The sequence below is a fragment of the Beta vulgaris genome, chromosome 1 (genome assembly GCF_026745355.1).
Source record: "Beta vulgaris subsp. vulgaris cultivar EL10 chromosome 1, EL10.2, whole genome shotgun sequence".
Lineage (NCBI taxonomy): Eukaryota > Viridiplantae > Streptophyta > Magnoliopsida > Caryophyllales > Amaranthaceae > Beta > Beta vulgaris.
Genome location: NC_079202.1, coordinates 27,359,758 through 27,376,833, shown reverse-complemented (window position 1 = coordinate 27,376,833; position 17,076 = coordinate 27,359,758).

Sequence of the window (17,076 nt, the reverse complement as noted above, 5' to 3'; positions counted from 1 at the left end):
TGGTATTCTCCCTGAAGACAGGCTGCAAGCCAGAAAGGTACGTTTCAGAGCCTCAATGTACGTTTTACTTGACGGCATAGTTTTTCGAAAGTCCATTGCAGGACCGTGCCTGAGGTGCCTTGACGGCGACGAATGCCAACAAGTATTGCAAGAAATGCATGACGGGTGTTGCGGCAATCATTCAGGAGGACGCAGCCTGTCCAACAGGACTTTGCGCATGGGGTATTACTGGTCGACGTTACGATAAGACGTCGTCGAGTATGCTAAGTAATGCGACGCTTGCCAGCGTCATGCCGCCATGTCACACAAACCTGCAGATAAGCTGCATCCTACTATCACTCCTTGGCCCTACATGCGGTGGGGGATGGACATCGTTGGAAAACTCCCCCAAGCACCGGGGCAAAAAGTGTTCATGTTAGCATTAACAGACTACTTTTCCAAATGGATTGAAGCTGACTCCTTCACTCAGGTACGTGATAAAGAAGTTATTACTTTTATATGGCGTAACATCATATGTAGATTCGGCGTCCCCTCTAAGATCATCTGCGACAACGGCTCCCAATTCATAAGCACACCTACAATGAATTTCTTGGCTAAGTGGAACATACAACTCAGCACCGCGACGCCTAGATACCCACAGACCAACGGTCAAGCCGAGTCTAGCAACAAGTCAATCATCAAAGTCATCAAAAGGCGTCTCAAAGCCGCCAAAGGAAAGTGGGCAGAGGAGCTCCCGTCGATTCTTTGGGCAAACAGGACTACTCCGAGGACGGCGACGGGGTAAATCCCTTTCTCCCTAGTATACGGGTGTGAAGTTGTTCTCCCTCCCGAGGTGCGCGTCCCGACGTGGCGTTATGGGCTAATGACGCCAGATAGGAATGACGAGGAGTTGAGCCACGACATCGTCACAAGTGAGGAATTAAGGAAAGCAGCGCTTGTCCGTATGGCGTCCCAGCAGCAGATAGTGGCCAGAAGTTTCAATAAGAACGTCAAAGCAACGTTGAAGATTGGGTTTTAAGAGAGGTCTTTCAAAACACCAAAGAGCTTAATGCAGGGAAGTTGGCACCATCATGGGAAGGCTCGTATAAAATCCAAAAAGTGGTTGGCAATGGTGCATACCGAATATGTACTCAAGACGGCAAACCCGTCCCAAGAAGTTGGAATGCCGTCCATCTTAAGCGTTATCATTTTTGAGAAAAGCATAGTTGCATAATAAACGATTACAATAGATAACACTGTACTTAAAATGTCATGACTATATTCTGCTCAACTAGCGTGTTTCCTCCTTTACTAACATTGGTATTTGAGTTGTGTTACTGACAGTGTAGGCATATTCATCATACAAAGAAAAGACGTGACGTCAGACGTCGTTGTTAGTTGCAAATCCTTCATAGTTGTATTCTGATGACATGGGAGTGACACATACATTACGAAGCAGACATCCCATTTCGTCAGACGCATCCCTACAGCGTTCACATGTACAACGACAAGAGGCCAGAGTATTTAGTTGGAAGTGGTAATTAACCCTTCATTGCAACTAAAATACCTCTTGGTTCACATTACAAAGGTACCTTACAACGCCATACATACATACATACATATTTGTGTTCATAAGACAAACGTAAACACCATTCATGACAGACGTGTATAATGGGGCAGCATATGAAATTGTGAAGATAATACAACATCGTCACACACTGATATATAGTTAAATGCAAATGTAAAATATAACATGTCAATGTCATAAAAACACACCAAGACGAAGATAAGAGTTTTGCAACAAAATATACCAAAAGTACCAAAGTTTCGGTGACATAGCACCCCAAAAACAACTATTACAAACGCTAACTAATCATTATGGGTGACGAAGCACCTTGCAGGAACTAGGAGAAGTCAGGCGACGCCGTCAGTTTCAGTGTTGACGCCAGAGTCAGCAGTTGCTGTGATGTCAGCACTATTCTCACCATCAGGGACTAGGTTTTCTTGCATCCCGAACACCTCTAGAAACTGCCTGATGTCCGCCTCAGGGGTCCACTTTGACGTATGTCCGTCTAAGAATTGCTTCATCAGCCTGGCCTTGGTCTTCCAAGTGTATCGGCTGGCAGCGTCCATCAACTCTTCGCGGAGGTTAGCTATCGTGGCGTCCGTCTCCTCCTTCATCGACGTCATGTTAGCCACGTGGCTAGCGTTTTGACTCTTCTCCTTAGCCAGTTCCCCAGACAGTTCTGTTATCTTCTTTTCTACCGCCGTCAGAGCTGACGAAGACCTTTCCAACTTCTCACGGAGTGTCTTGCACTCCTTCTCCAAGGTGATAGCAGCAGAACGCAGGGCCAGAAAATTTTGGGTGGCCTGCATAAACGGTCGGCGTTAGTAAGTGCATTTTAAAACAATTGATTGACATAACGTGTGTTGGATGGCTTACATGTAATTGCAGGGCCAACCCTTCATTCGCCACCGTGATCAAGGGCAAGCTGGCTAGGCGACGCTGAGGGGCGGGGAACGCAAGTTTCTCTGCCGACAGAAAGATGGTCGGAGCAGTGATCTCACAGAAGTTCTTGGGGAGGCTAATAGTAAAGGTTTCTCCCTCTGCGGGTGGCGTCTTGGTCGGCTTCGGGGTGTCCGTTGGGATTGTCATCCTGGCAACCTTGGGAGCGCCCATGGATGACGGCGTCACAGTCGAAGCACTTGCATCTTGCTTCCTCTTCCTAGCCCGTTCTAACATCTCTGTTTCAGAAAGGCCGACGGTCGGTGTCTTGGACCTTGTAGACATAGTGTTTTCTAGAGGAAAAAGAGTGTCGTCAGTTTCAAGAAAGCAAGAAAAATTACGAAGACAGCGTAAAGGGATACGTTACCTGATGCCATGGACGGGCTTGTGTCGTTGGTAGGTTCGTTGGTGTTGGCGGTGTGTTCTTCTGTGGACTGGGGCAGGATATCTCCGTTTGACGGCGTAAATTCAAACTTGTTGCGAAACGTCCGTTCTTTGGCAGAGTATTTCTTAAGGAGTTGGTTAATCTTGGTCCTGCTGTAGACCGATTCTTCAATGGGTAGAGGTAGTATTTCTGCAAACACAAAGGAAATTAGGCGGCGTCAACGATGTAAGACAAGAAAAGACATATCAAAGAAAGCCAAATACCTTCGGAGTTCCATCCGTCATGTAAGTACTCAAAGCCTTTTCCCATGGTTTTGTTGTTTACAAAGACGTATCTTTTCTTCCACCCTCTGTCGTTTGCCTCAGAATTCTCCACTAAGGAGTGCCTTCCAGGTTTTAGGAAAAAAGTGTATCTAGAAACCTCTACCCTCTTGATTTCGTACATGTATAAAAGGTCTTCTAGAGTGAATTCCATGTTAGCATCTTGGGCCAATTTGTCAATTACATGAACCACCCGCCAAACTAGGGGCATAATTTGGGCAGGACTTACTTGCATGACAGAGATGAGTTGTGTCATTAGGGAATTTAGGGGGAATATAGCCTATTTTGAAGGGATATTCATACAAAACTACCCAACCCTTAGGACAATCATCAGGACGTTCCTCTGAAGTGGGTGCCCTAACTTTAGCAGAGATAGAAAGCTCAGATTTGTCAAGAAAGTTGTTTATGTCATCTTCGGTAAAATCACTAGCAACGCTTTTCCCCCCAATGACGCCTGCCTCAACTACAACTACATCGTCTGAACTCTCTACCATTTTGGGGGCTCTCTTTGATTTTCTAATCTTAGGGAGACTTTCTTTGGGTGCCATAAAAGAGATATGAAAACTTTAAGAAGTAAGAATTACCTGGGTCTTGATTTATCAAGAAGTTGAAGAAGCACCGAAGAAAATAGCCGTTTATGGAGGAAGTGAATTTTCTGTTGAAGAGAGAGAAATAAAGAAGTAAAGAGTGAAGATGTGAAAGGACAAAGTTAATGATGAGGGGTTCTTAAATAGAGAAGCGTGTCTGAATGAAGAAAGTGGGCGGTTGTCCCAACGTGGTGATTGACGGTTTTCTACAAAAGTGGTTTTCTGACACGCGTCAATCAGGGCCAATTGTTGGGCCCTCATTCTTTGTGGGTTTTGGCGGGCTTAACATTCATTTTGAATATGCAAAAGGCTGGCAGTTGAGTGAAGGAGTGGCATGACTCAGTCAAATGACGTTGCACAATGGTATCTTGGCGGTTGAGAAATATGGGGGATTACGCTGACATGGCCCTAATCTGGTGGAACAACTCAAATGGCAGCTAAAGAATATTCCTTTGGAGATATATATATTTTGTAATCATATGTAAACCTATGTTTTATCTTGATCTCTCTCCTACTCTCTCTCAAGAATCACACGCACACTTTTCTTTTCCCTAGCCTTCTAAGTATTGTTACCATTGTTGCTAAGAGATAATCCTACATTGTACTGCACTATTGTATTGACGTCGACGACATATTAGTGGATTGGTGATCAAGAATATCACCCGCGGTTTTTCCCTTTAATTGGGTTTTCCGCGTCAACAATTCCTTGTTCTTTTCTTACTTTATTCATTTTATGTCATTTACTTCTTTGCTAATGTTGATTGCTTTAGATATATTTATCTAGTTGTTGGCACCTAAACCTTTTAAGTACTTGGTACAAAATCGGCATAAACAAAAAGACTGATTTTTTTTTAATTAGGTGACATAACCATGCGAATGCAGACGTATCAAAAATAGGATCGACCACCACAACGTCTAAAATTGAAGAAAAACATGCGATGCACTGACTATGTGTCGCGCAGCATTGTTGAGTGCGGCGCATAGTCGTGCGTCTGGCGAGGGAGTGATGCGCCAGGCATACCTTAATGCGCTTGGCACACTACTCCCCCGACATGTTTTTTTTGGGATTTAGGCAAGATTTTGGCCGATTGACGATCTTTTTTATTTGTTTTTAGACACGATTTTAGGTATCACTAGTATAAAATCATTGACCTGCGTCTCGTGAATTACGTTGCACAACAGATAAAGCAACGCAGAAGTGGAAGAGCGCATCATTTGCGTCAGACATTCACGACATCCGATGCAAATCATGCTTTATATGCTCGGATGTATCATACATTCAACGCAAAAAATCAAAGCAAATGGGTACGAGATTCATGTGCGTCGGACCCCTAGTAAATGTTTGACGCAAATCATGAGCCTATTTTGCGTCAAAGATAAGTTAACTGCGATTCAAATGGTTGTATCCAACGATTTGCGTCAGATCTTTAAGCCCATCCGACATAAATGGGTTTCAGGGCATTATTATCCATGTACGTGAAATTGCAATAAGGCCTTATTTAGGATCCGAGTTGCGTCGAACCATAAGGTTTGTGCGACGCACTATGTCCATGAGGCCCGCTTCCCCTTTCAGAATAAAACCCTACCAACATTTCCTTTACCAGCCATCACTATCCTTCCATATCTCTCCTTCCATCTCTCTCCTACCCTCTCTATTCTTCTCTCGTCAAACTTCAAAAACACAATGTTTCTGCTCTCTCTCTCTCTCTCTTTCTCTCTCTCTCTCATTCTTCTCTCTCTAAGTTCAATTGAGTATGTTTCTTCCATTTTCCTAATTTAAACTTGCCTATCTCAAAATAATATTTCGCAAATTTTGAAATGAATATTAGGTTTCGAAGTGTTAAACATCAGCATTGAATTCGTTATTCGAGATTTGGCTTTCAATCAACTTTTTTGGAGTTCGAGTAGGATGAAGATGAAGAGGCGTGTTGATGAAGATGAAGAGGCGTGAATTAGTAATTAATTTTGAGTTCGAGTAAGATAAGATAAGTTTCTCGACCATGGTTCAACTTTTTTTTTAGTTTGTATCTAGATTGCTGAAAAAATGATCAAATAGTGACTTCTCTCATCAAAATCCAAAACACTGAGGAGAGAGAAAACCTAAAAATGGTAGGATTAACCTTCGAGAAAGTCGTATATTTTGGTATTAATCCATCCACATCCAACGGCTCTAATTGGGGCGTCATTGATCTCTTTCGCCAATTTCTTTCCGATGATTCTAGTATTTCTCAAGTATCAAATATTTTTTAATTTTTAGGGTTAAATGTTCTTGATTTCAATTCATTTCTTGATTTAATCAACTTTTTTTGTTTTTGTTATGAATTCTTCTTTTTGGTTCTTGCAAGATGTTGTATACTTGAGAGTTGAAGGGAATTGCAGTGTATCTGTAGTATGAGTTCATTCAAGGGATTGAGAAATGATGTTTAATCTTAATTTAATCAAATATGTATACAAGTTGAAAAATTGAAGAACAAATAATTATTGTGGAGTTGTATTATCAGTTTGTGGTGTTGATGTATGGTTGGCAAAACTTATTTGTTTTTCTTTTTCTTATAAAAATGACTCATTTGCATCTGATGTAGGTTAAGATCTGTTGCAAATTCCCTTTTTTAAAAAAAAGTACTTGATTTGCGTCACACATATGTGTTGATCTGTACTGGGTTCAAGGGTCATGTGCGTTAGACATTGTTTAAGTCCGACGCAAATAGCTTAATATCTGCATCGAGTCCTGACACGACACATACTGTAACACCCCGAAATTTCTCTGAAATTTTCGCGCGTTAATTATTATTATATGAGTGTTAAATTATATTTCACTAATATATTTTCAGAAAGTATAAATATATATATTTTTACATCTACATTATTTTAATCGATATTGTTCAATGTGTTTGTAATGTGTGTTAATTGTGTGGCATTGTTGTTAGTCGTATAATGTTTGTATCTGTGTTATTTATACGAAATGGACAATGTGGTGCTCGTATCTGTGCCGAGTATAAAATGTGATAGTATAGTGCGTGCGTATTTGTATTACGTTAGTAATTATAATTTTTAATTTTGAAAATACTTACTTATATATATTATTTTTGAACGTTTTTACTTGGTGCCTGACATGTACATTGTACTAGTGTTTCTTTCATACATTGTATTTTGTGTATTAGGAGGTCCGAAATTTCTGATTTTTATTTATAGTATACAAAGAGCCTATGGACAGCTTTATTGAACTCTTGTAACGTTACGATAATCAAGAGATTATCCCTTCATATACCTCCCTTAATGCACATTTTAATCTCCATCTTTTCATCTCCATTCTTCTGAAAATAAAATCAGAAAAATCCCTCCCCTTGTCATTTCATTTTCACACGCCTAAACCAAAGGGAAGGGAGAGGAAAAGTCTTGGTTCTTCATTCACTATTTTCTCACAAAAATCAGTCCACATCTCTTGGTTTCAAGCTATTTTTGCACCGGTTTTTCAAGCACGTGTTGAGATCATTGCGTTTGTGTTCGTAGGAGTCGAAGGTGGTGATATTCCATAAGGTGTTTAGAGTACATTTGAGTCTTTCTACGACGTTTATCTGCAAGAAAAGGTAACTAGCGTTATTCTAGTTCAGTATAGTATAGATTTTGAACTTAGGTTGTTAGAAATGCGTTAGAGAACGTAGTATCATGCTAGGCGGAACTTAGAGGATTGTATGATCAAAGTATTATGTGGTTTTTATGGTTGTTGGTGTTGTTTCCATATTTTGGATTTCTACTATGATCATTGATAGGACATGTCAATTAGTTGTCTTCTTTTTGGTTGTGTGGTTGAATTTATTTAATTGGTACTCTTTGTTTTTGCCTTGGATTTGAGTGTTGTTGTTCTTGGTGAAGTTTGGACATATGTGAGGATGTTTGGTGTTGTGTGTTGGCGTGAGTTGAGTTGTATTGGACGTAGGAGGCTAGTGCATATTTCGTGGGGCTTTCGGTGGGCGTACGAGCGAAGCTCGCAGGCCACGACAGTAGCTACTCGCGACTCGCGAGCCTCCTCGCGACTCGCGATGACTGGTGTCGCGGCCCGCGACGCTCGTCGCGCCTCGCGACGCTCGTCGCGCCTCGCGACGAGGGGTTTGTCCCCTGGGCTGTGCTGCTGTGTTTAAAATTCCTTTTTGGTTTACAGCTTGTGGATCTTTGCTTGGTTGGTCTTAGGTATGTATACTAAGGGTGTTTGAGTAAACTTTGGTTGGTTTAAGTGTTACATTAAGGGTATGTGCCCAATTGTGTTGGGTAGCTTTTGGTTATTTGCCTTGAAATGGGTCGGTTGCTAGTGCTTGGCTATGTAAGCTCATGATGGAACCTTGATGGGTAAGATTGTTTTGGTTTGCTCTTATAATTTGTTGTAAATACGTTGAAAGTTGGATTTGGATTAGTTGGCGTATACCTTGACATGTATACTTGTACGTTGTTAAGTAGTGTGATTCTAGGAACGGTATGGTTCTAGAGGTCTCTATTAGGTGATCCTAAGAATGGTATGGTTCTAGGAACTTGAGTTTGATTGTCCTAAGGACGGCATGGTCCTAAGAATTTGTGTTTGATCATCCTAAGGGCGATATGGTCCTAGGATTTGGTTACTAACCTTGGGCGGTATGGTCCATTGGTTCAATTTACGGGTGGTATGATCCGTAAAATTTAGCTATTCGAAAAGGGCGGTATGGTTCCTCGAATATGAAGGCTATTCGAAAAGGGCGGTATGGTTCCTCGAACAAGCAACGTAGGCCTTGGGCGGCATGGTCCAATAAGTCTACTCACAGGCGGCATGGTCTGTTGTGTTTGGGCTTGTTGACCGCATTTGTTACACGGTTGACGGGAATTTGTTGTGATAGTGGGTTGCCTTATTTGTTATTATGATCGAATGTACCTCGTAGTGAGTATGGTATCTCGATAACTTATTCTTTGATGTTGTTCTAATTATTTAAGTTCTTTATCTGTTTCTATTCGAGCTGGGAGAACTGCTAGTTACTCCCCACTGATTGTGGAAGTTATTGAATTATTTTGCAAATGGTGATGCAATTTAGAATTGTCACAATTTGGACCGGAGTTGTGCGTTATAACCATGTGAGCAAGAAAGTGGTGCTTGTTATAGTGGACGAGCACTCTGAAGCTAGAATTAGGACTAGTTACCTAGTTGGTTTTAAGTAGCTACCTCTAGTTTTGTCATATGTTTTGAACTACGGATTTCAGTTGTTTTTGGTTTGAATTTACTCTATTTGAGGTTTCTTATGGTGATCTTATGACATTTTGAGACTTGTTGAAATGAGGGTATGGGACCTCATTTTCCTTTTTGTATATATATGACTTTGGAGTTTGATTAATGTCTTTAAAGGCTTTACCTATTTATAGTTTCATATTCTACTCCATAGAGTAGCACCTCCGTCCGATTTGGTGTTTCCTCTGCCATTCTATGTATCATTTTCTTTACTATAAATTTCCACTCTTCTTGATTTGGACGGGATGTTACACATACTATATCTTCGTAATTTGCGCTGAGGTATGTGGCGTCCGACCCATGTCCGACGCAAATGTGGGTCTCGCATGCGACGCAAATCGTCGATTATGTACTAATGTGTGATGCAGAATAATGACAATTTGACAACTTAACAACAAGCAAAATTGCAATCATATGCAAATGTCATATAAGATGGATGCAAAAGTTCCTACCTTAAGTCCAGTTTTATGCTTGAAAATATGGTCAAAGTTTAGGTTCAGTCTGAAAAGGGTCCATGACTAAGAGATTGGTCCAATGCTTCGTACACCTGCTTAAAAAGGTGGCCATGTGTGAGTCGCACTCTAGTTATCAAGTTAGGTTCAAGAGAACAATGTCATGGTTGGGTAGGTTTTCTTATTACCGACCAAGATCCAACACTATTGCTCACGAAACATTTTGGAAGGACAAAGCGCAAACCCCCCGGGGGTGACCTCACACATAGAACATGTGGTAATGAGGCAAGGTAGATCATCCTTATAATGGCTTATACAATAGACATGCATATGCAAAACTGTAATGTCATTTTAATTCATAAAAAGAGTATGAATAGTTTTATTTGAGAATGATAGTCTGCTCCTGTGTAAGGAACAGACGAATTGGCACTAAACTAATAAGTTAAAGGAACTAACAAATAAAAGGAACTAGACTTAGGCTTGAAGCATTACAACGGTACATTGATGACAATTGAGTAGATGATGCCTAAAATATAGGTAACCGTTTTTATCTAGGAGAAAATTCGATTTTATGGAAAATCTTTTTAAGGAAAAAATTTTATTTTTCAAAAAGATAATAAAAATATTATTCGGTTTTTACGGATTTTAATCAAAGATATTATTTTTATTAAAAGAATTTAATTTCAGTTTTAATATTTAATATGTTTTAAATTAAATTTGATTTTCGAGTAATGCTCAAAGTAGTTACTATAATCTAGGAGCAGTAACTAAAAACACGCCCACGTCTGAACAGTGATCATGGGATCATGGGATGTTTTGAGGAACGTGTTCCTTGGGGTAAGGAACTGATAAGTGTCTATTTATACACATTTTTACCCTCTAATATACTCCCTCCGTCCCATAATATAAGTCCTATTTCCTTATAAGGTGTCCCAAAATATAAGTCTTATTTCTATTTTCAATCAATAATTATTCCCAAAATACCCTCATGAAAATAGTTTAATTCCCAAAATGTCATCATAATTTCAGCTTCCAATGCACCATTATTAATGACAAAATGGAATTTTTTACCCCATTGAACTCCTCTACACATTAAACCATGCAACATTAAATGACAGCTTTTATTTATTGTTAAAAAGAAAAAAAAAACAATGCAAGTGTTTCTCAATAAAAATAATTTTTTTATTCAAATAAAACAAGATTCTATTTAACCTTAATTCCCGCGTAAAAACAGAATCAGGACTTATATTATGGGACGGAGGGAGTACTACTTTTAGTGTCGTCTGTTGAGTTATATGAGTTAAATAATATACTTTTAAAATATTTCGGTTTAATCACTTGGTAATTACTTTTAGTGTTTAAAAGATAAAATTGTGTCTATATTAATTATTTAGTGATAATCTATCTGAATAGAGTTCAGAAAGATGTACTAAATTCGAGTATTACTAATTTTGTAGGCTGATATAGTATTTTGGTCATATCTCACTCATACGGAATCAAAACGAGACGATTCAAGTGACTACGGAAAGATGAGATTGAGACCTACAACTTCTTAGAAGAAAGCAAGAGCTAATTGAGGTGTTTACTGGGTCGAAATTATGTTGCACACTTGCAGCCCATATATTTTAAGTGTATTTATAAGTTGAAAATAAATGGGATAGGCCCACTTGCTTCCAACCACAACAACATGTATACACCAACAACAAGCAAGAGCCAAGAAGGGGTTGATGAACATCAGCCCAAGTATTTTATAACAAAAGAAGAGAGGAGTCAAAGGAGGAAAAGGGGGTTCCTATTACCCTAAGTCTAACGCATGCAAACAGTAGAAAAAGAGAAAAGGTGGGCTTTTGATTAAAAAGCCAAAAAACAAACCCATACAAAGAACAATAAAGAGGGGGGCGGCAGGAAGTAGAGGGGGACAAGACGAGGATGAACGAAGAGGCGGCAGTAGAGCGAAAAATGGAGGAAGACGAAGAATTCAGTCCAGAAATTCGCCCCTCATGAGTTTTCTCTACCCTCTTCTATCTATTTTATTTGTTTTCATGTCTAATTTAGAGTAGTTTACACTAGTAGGAACATGTAATTGAATCTTGTTATGGGTTTATGAGATTATGATTTATGTTTGTTCAATTAATTAGTTTGATTGGGTATTCAGACAAAAAATGTTATCTGAGTTTACAATTCATGAATGTTAATTTTAGATTGATCACCTAGGGTTTTATTCATGGTTATTTTCTTGGATTAACAGTAATATTATTAGGTTGAAGCTTTCTTGTCTGATATTATTGCTGGAATTTTGTGTGATGTTAATTTTAATTTAGTTGCAGCTTTCTGGTTTGATTAAAGTTAACTGATTGGTGTTCTTAAAGCGATCGAGTTTGTTAATTTAATATATGCTTTCATTGTTAAATTGATATATTTTTTATTAGGACTAAACTTGCGTGCGTTCACGGGGTTTAGTTAGTATGAATTATAAAGCAACTAATTTTCTTGCGTTCAAGGGATTATTTGTTAACCAATCTATCTATCGACTAGTTTAATGATTCAATGATTAAACCCTATCTCGAGAGGAAATTACATGTCCCCTATTAGTTTCTTAGTTATATTTTTAAAACCGAATTTATTTCCTACAACTTATATTTATAGTTATTAGTTTAATAGTTTTAGGTATAGTAATGATATTCGAAAACCCCCCATATTTATATAATAATAGTCATTTATATAAGTAAACAATTAATTTAAGATAATAACACAGTCTCTGTGGGTTCGACCCTTACTTTCCCTATCTATCTGTTAGAGTTAGTGAGTGATTTATAAATTTAATTTTGTTGCGGAAACGACACACATCAAGAACATCATGGGATAATGGTTTTTCACAAATGCACGTTTTAATTTTCACGTTCTAAATTACTGTCACTATAAATAATAATGTCTAAGTAAGTTCCAAAGTAAGTCTGACTAAGTGATTTAGTGAGTTTAACTAACTAAAGTGTCAGTGCCTTCATTCTCTCATAATAGCCATTTGTTCTTTGCCTTCTTACTCTAATTCCACTAAGCTTATTTCGATCAATTGTATTTTGGTTTTTGGGGTAAGGGAACTTTGAGTGAAGTTCTTAAGAGAGAAGGCTTTGAGTAAGCTTGTATGATGTGAGAAAACTTCGAGTGAAGTTGAGAGGAACTGCTGTTAAGGGAACATGGCTCAGGAACTTGAGTTTAGGAACTCAAGGTGTGGCTCGAGTTAGAATTAGGTTGTAACAAAGTTGTTTGGCCTAATTAGTGAAAGATGAGTTTAAAATCCCTAGTGGTCGAGGTTGTTTCTTCTTGTTGGGCCCAAGAATTTTTCCTCGTAAAAATCCCTTGTGTTCCTTTAGCTTGTTTATTCGTTTAAGTTTTAATTTCCGCAAAAAGTTACGTTTATTTCTACACCTACAATTCCCCCCCCTCTTGTAGTGTTCCTAGGGAAATAACAATTGGTATCAGACAGAACTCACGTAAGATAGGAAACCCTATTGAGAAAAAGATCCAAGGAACAATGAATACCACCGAGAAACTTGGAAGGTTATCCTACTCAAAGGCCTCCTATGTTCAATGGGAAGTACTACAACTATTGGAAGAACCGCATGGAGATATTCATCAAGGCTGAAAACTATCAGGTATGGAGAGTCATTGAAGTTGGTGATTTCGAAGTCACAACTACAAATGACAAAAATGAGGTAACTCTAAACCCCTCTCTGATTATGACAAACGATTTTTAAAAAATGGAAGTAAATGCCATGGCTATAAATTTGCATTGTGGACTTGGACCCCATGAACATAATAGGATCATGGGATGCAAATCCGCAAAGCAAATATGGGATTTACTAGAAGTAACCCACGAAGGAACTAATGAAGTTAAAAGATCAAAATTGATTTACTTATGAATCAATATGAACTGTTCTGCATGAAACTAAGAAAGCATCGAGACATGTTTACTCGTTTTACTAACATTATTAATGAGTTGGCTTCTCTTGGAAAGTTTATTTCATCTGAGGAACAGGTTCGAAAGGTTCTTAGGAGTCTTCCTAAGGACAGATGGATGGCTAAAGTCACTGCTCTTCAAGAAACAAAAGACTTCACTAAGTTCAACTTAGAACAGCTGGGGTCACTTATGACTCATGAGCTTCACCTTGATACTGAATATGGTGAAAGCTCCAAATCAAAATCAATTGCTCTCAAAGCAGATGATGAAGATGATTCGTGACATCAGAAGAAGAAGAAGCAGCCCTCATGGTTCGAAAATTTCGAAAGATGTACAGGAACATGAAGAATGGAAACTTCAAAGGTAAAACTAAGAAATTTTCTAACAAAGCTGCTTGTCATAAATGTGGAAGTACAGATCACTTCATCAAGGAATGTCCTCTTTGGGAAAATGAAAAAACCAAAGAAAGGAACAAGGAACGCTTTGCTGAAAGGAACAAAGAATCAAAGCACCTTTCTCTAAGGCAAATGTGCGCAAAGCTATGATAGCTGCTTGGGGAGATTCAGAGACGGAGAGAAGAAGAAACAACAAACTGAAGAAACAGCAAACCTTTGCCTCATGGCAAACATGACGAAAAAGAAGATGAAGAAAAGTTGAGGTAAGTCAACATGGACTTGAGTCAGACTAGATGAAAACTAGGCTGAAATATATGATCTTCTTTATGATGCAATTCTTGAATGTAGAGATGAACGTGAAAAACGTGAACAAACGGAACAAGCCTTAAAGTTCGCAAGGAACACATAGAATGGCTTAAGAAAATGAGAACAGATGTTGAAACAGTTCTTGATTTGTTTGAAAAAATTAAAAATCAAAAGAATATTATGAAAGTTTGAAAAATGAAAATTATCTAATTAATTTAGAGATTTCACACTTGAAGGATTTGTCCCTGTTCTGAGTTCCTTTGATATAAGATCAACCCCTTTGAAAGGATACAGATCTGAGATTGAAAAATTAATAAAGAAAAAATTTTTAAAGGAACAGATCTGTAATCTTAAAAAGGAACTGGTTGTCGCAAGGAACAGAGGCAAAAATGAGTTCCTAAGTGGATTGAGAAACCACAGACCAAGAGAAAAGGAAGGTCTTGGTTTTGAAAACTACAAGAAAAGGAACAAGACAAAGAAATATGTTGATCTACCTAGTGATAAATTCTGTATGTATTGTGGCAAGGTAGGTCATTACATAAATCAATGTCAACTAAAATCTGAGATGATTGGGAAAAATGTGACAATAAGTAAAAAAAATGGGTTGTCAAAACAAATCCTAGTCAAGAACAGGAACCCACGAAAGAGGGGTTCCTACAACTAACAACTAGTTGATTTTTGCAGGTTGGAGTGAGGGGGAACAAACATGGTATCTCGATAGTGGTTGTTCCAAGCACATGACAGGAGACAAAACAAGTTTCTCTCACTCTCAACACTATGAAGGTGGAAGTGTAACATTTGGTGAAATAAGAAAGGTAACATAGTTGCATGGGTAAGGTGGTAAGTCACCATACACTCCATTGAAAATGTATTTTTAGTTGAAGGTCTAAAACATAATCTATTAAGCATTTCTCAATTCTGTGACAAGGAAATATTTAAATTTGATAAAGAAAAATGCTTGATCATCAACATTAAAACTAAGAAGGTTATCTTGGAAGGAACAAGGAAAGGGAACACATACATTGTGGATCTAGACCTTGTTCCTCAAATCAATTTAACTTGTCTTAGTGTTATTGAAGATGATTCACTTCTTATGGCACAAGCGTCTAGGACATGCTAGCTTTTCATTACTTGAGAAACTTAGATCAAAAGATCTTATTTAGGATTACCATCAATAAAATTTCATATTGATCAAGTTTGTGATGCATATGCACGAGGTAAGCAAGTAAGATCCTCTTTCAAATCTAAAATGATAGTACCACTAAACCATTAGATTAATTCATATGGACTTATGTGGACCCATGAGAATTCAAAGCAGAAGTGGAAAGAGGTATGTATTGTATTGTAGATGACTACTCTAGGATACATTGGGTTATTTTTCTCTCTAGTAAAGATGAAACTTATGATGAGTTCCTTGTCTTTGCTAAAAGAGTTCAAAACTTAAGTGGTCATAAAATAATGCACATTAGATCAGATCATGGAAAGAATTAAAATTATAAATTTGATGACTTAAGCAGAGATAATGGCCTAGATCATAATTTTTCTGCCCCTAGAACACCACAACAAAATGGTGTTGTAGAAAGGAAAAATAGAACTTTGGAGGAAATGTCTAGAACCATGTTAATTGCTAGTGAACTTCCAAGGAACTTTTGGGCTGAAGCTGTTAATACTGCTTGTCACATAATTAATCGTGCCATGATGAGACCTATCATTAAAAAACTCCTTATGAACTTTACTTTGGAAAGAAACCAAATATCACTATTTTAGAACATTTGGTGCAAATGTTATGTGCATAATAATGGAAAAGATAATCTTGGAAAATTTGATGCAAGGAGTGATGAAGCAATTTTTTAGGATACTCTCACATAGTAAAGCTTATAGAGTTATAACAAAAGAACTATGTGTGTTGAAGAAAGCATTCACAGTAATCTTTGATGAATCTGACAAATAAATCCAAGCATACAGGTTGATGACTATGAGATGGGTTGTACAACCATAAGAAAAAGCAGATTCAAAAGAAGAAGAAGAAGAAGTAAAGAGGAAAGGAACGAAAATATAAATAATACACAATGATGTTCCTGTTCCTCAAGGGAAGAAGTTTCCTGTTCCTCAAATGAAGGAACTGAGTCACAGGCTAACAGAGGAACAACTGATCAGAGTTCCTCATCTACTCAAGGAACTCATGAGGAACAACATGTTCCTATAAGAGAGTTTCAACCAAAACCTTGGAGAAACAAAAGTCACATCCATGGAACTCATAATCAGCGACATATCCAAAGGTACGCAAACTAGATCTCAGTTAAGGAATTTTGTGCATTTCATGCGTTCCTATCAATGATGGAACCAAGAAATCATGAAGAAGCCTTAACTGACTCTGATTGGATTACTGCATGCAAGCTGAATTAAATGAGTTTGAAAGAAACAAGGTATGGCATCTAGTTCCTCTTCTAAACAACAAAAAGTAATTGGCTTAAAATGGGTGTTTAGAAACAAACTAGATGAATATGGAACCATTGTAAGAAACAAAGCTAGACTTGTAGTAAAAGGTTATAATCAACAAGAAGGAATAGATTATGAAGAAACCTTTGCTCCTGTAGCTAGATTAGAAGCCATTAGAATTCTAATTGCATTTGCTGCTTACATGGGATTTAAATTATATCAAATGGATGTTAAGTGTGCATTTTTAAATGGCTATCTAAAAGAAGATGTATATGTTGAACAACCCCCGGCTTTGAAAAATAATCTCCCAAATCATGTCTACAAGCTTGATAAAGCTCTTTATGGGTTAAAACAAGCACCTAGATCATGGTATGAGAGATTATCAAAGTTCCTTTTAGAAAAACAATTTTAAAAGAGGAAAGGTTGATAAAACCTTGTTCCTAAAATCTAAAGGAACTGAATTTTGCTTGTTCAAATATATGTTGATGACATCATATTCGGAGC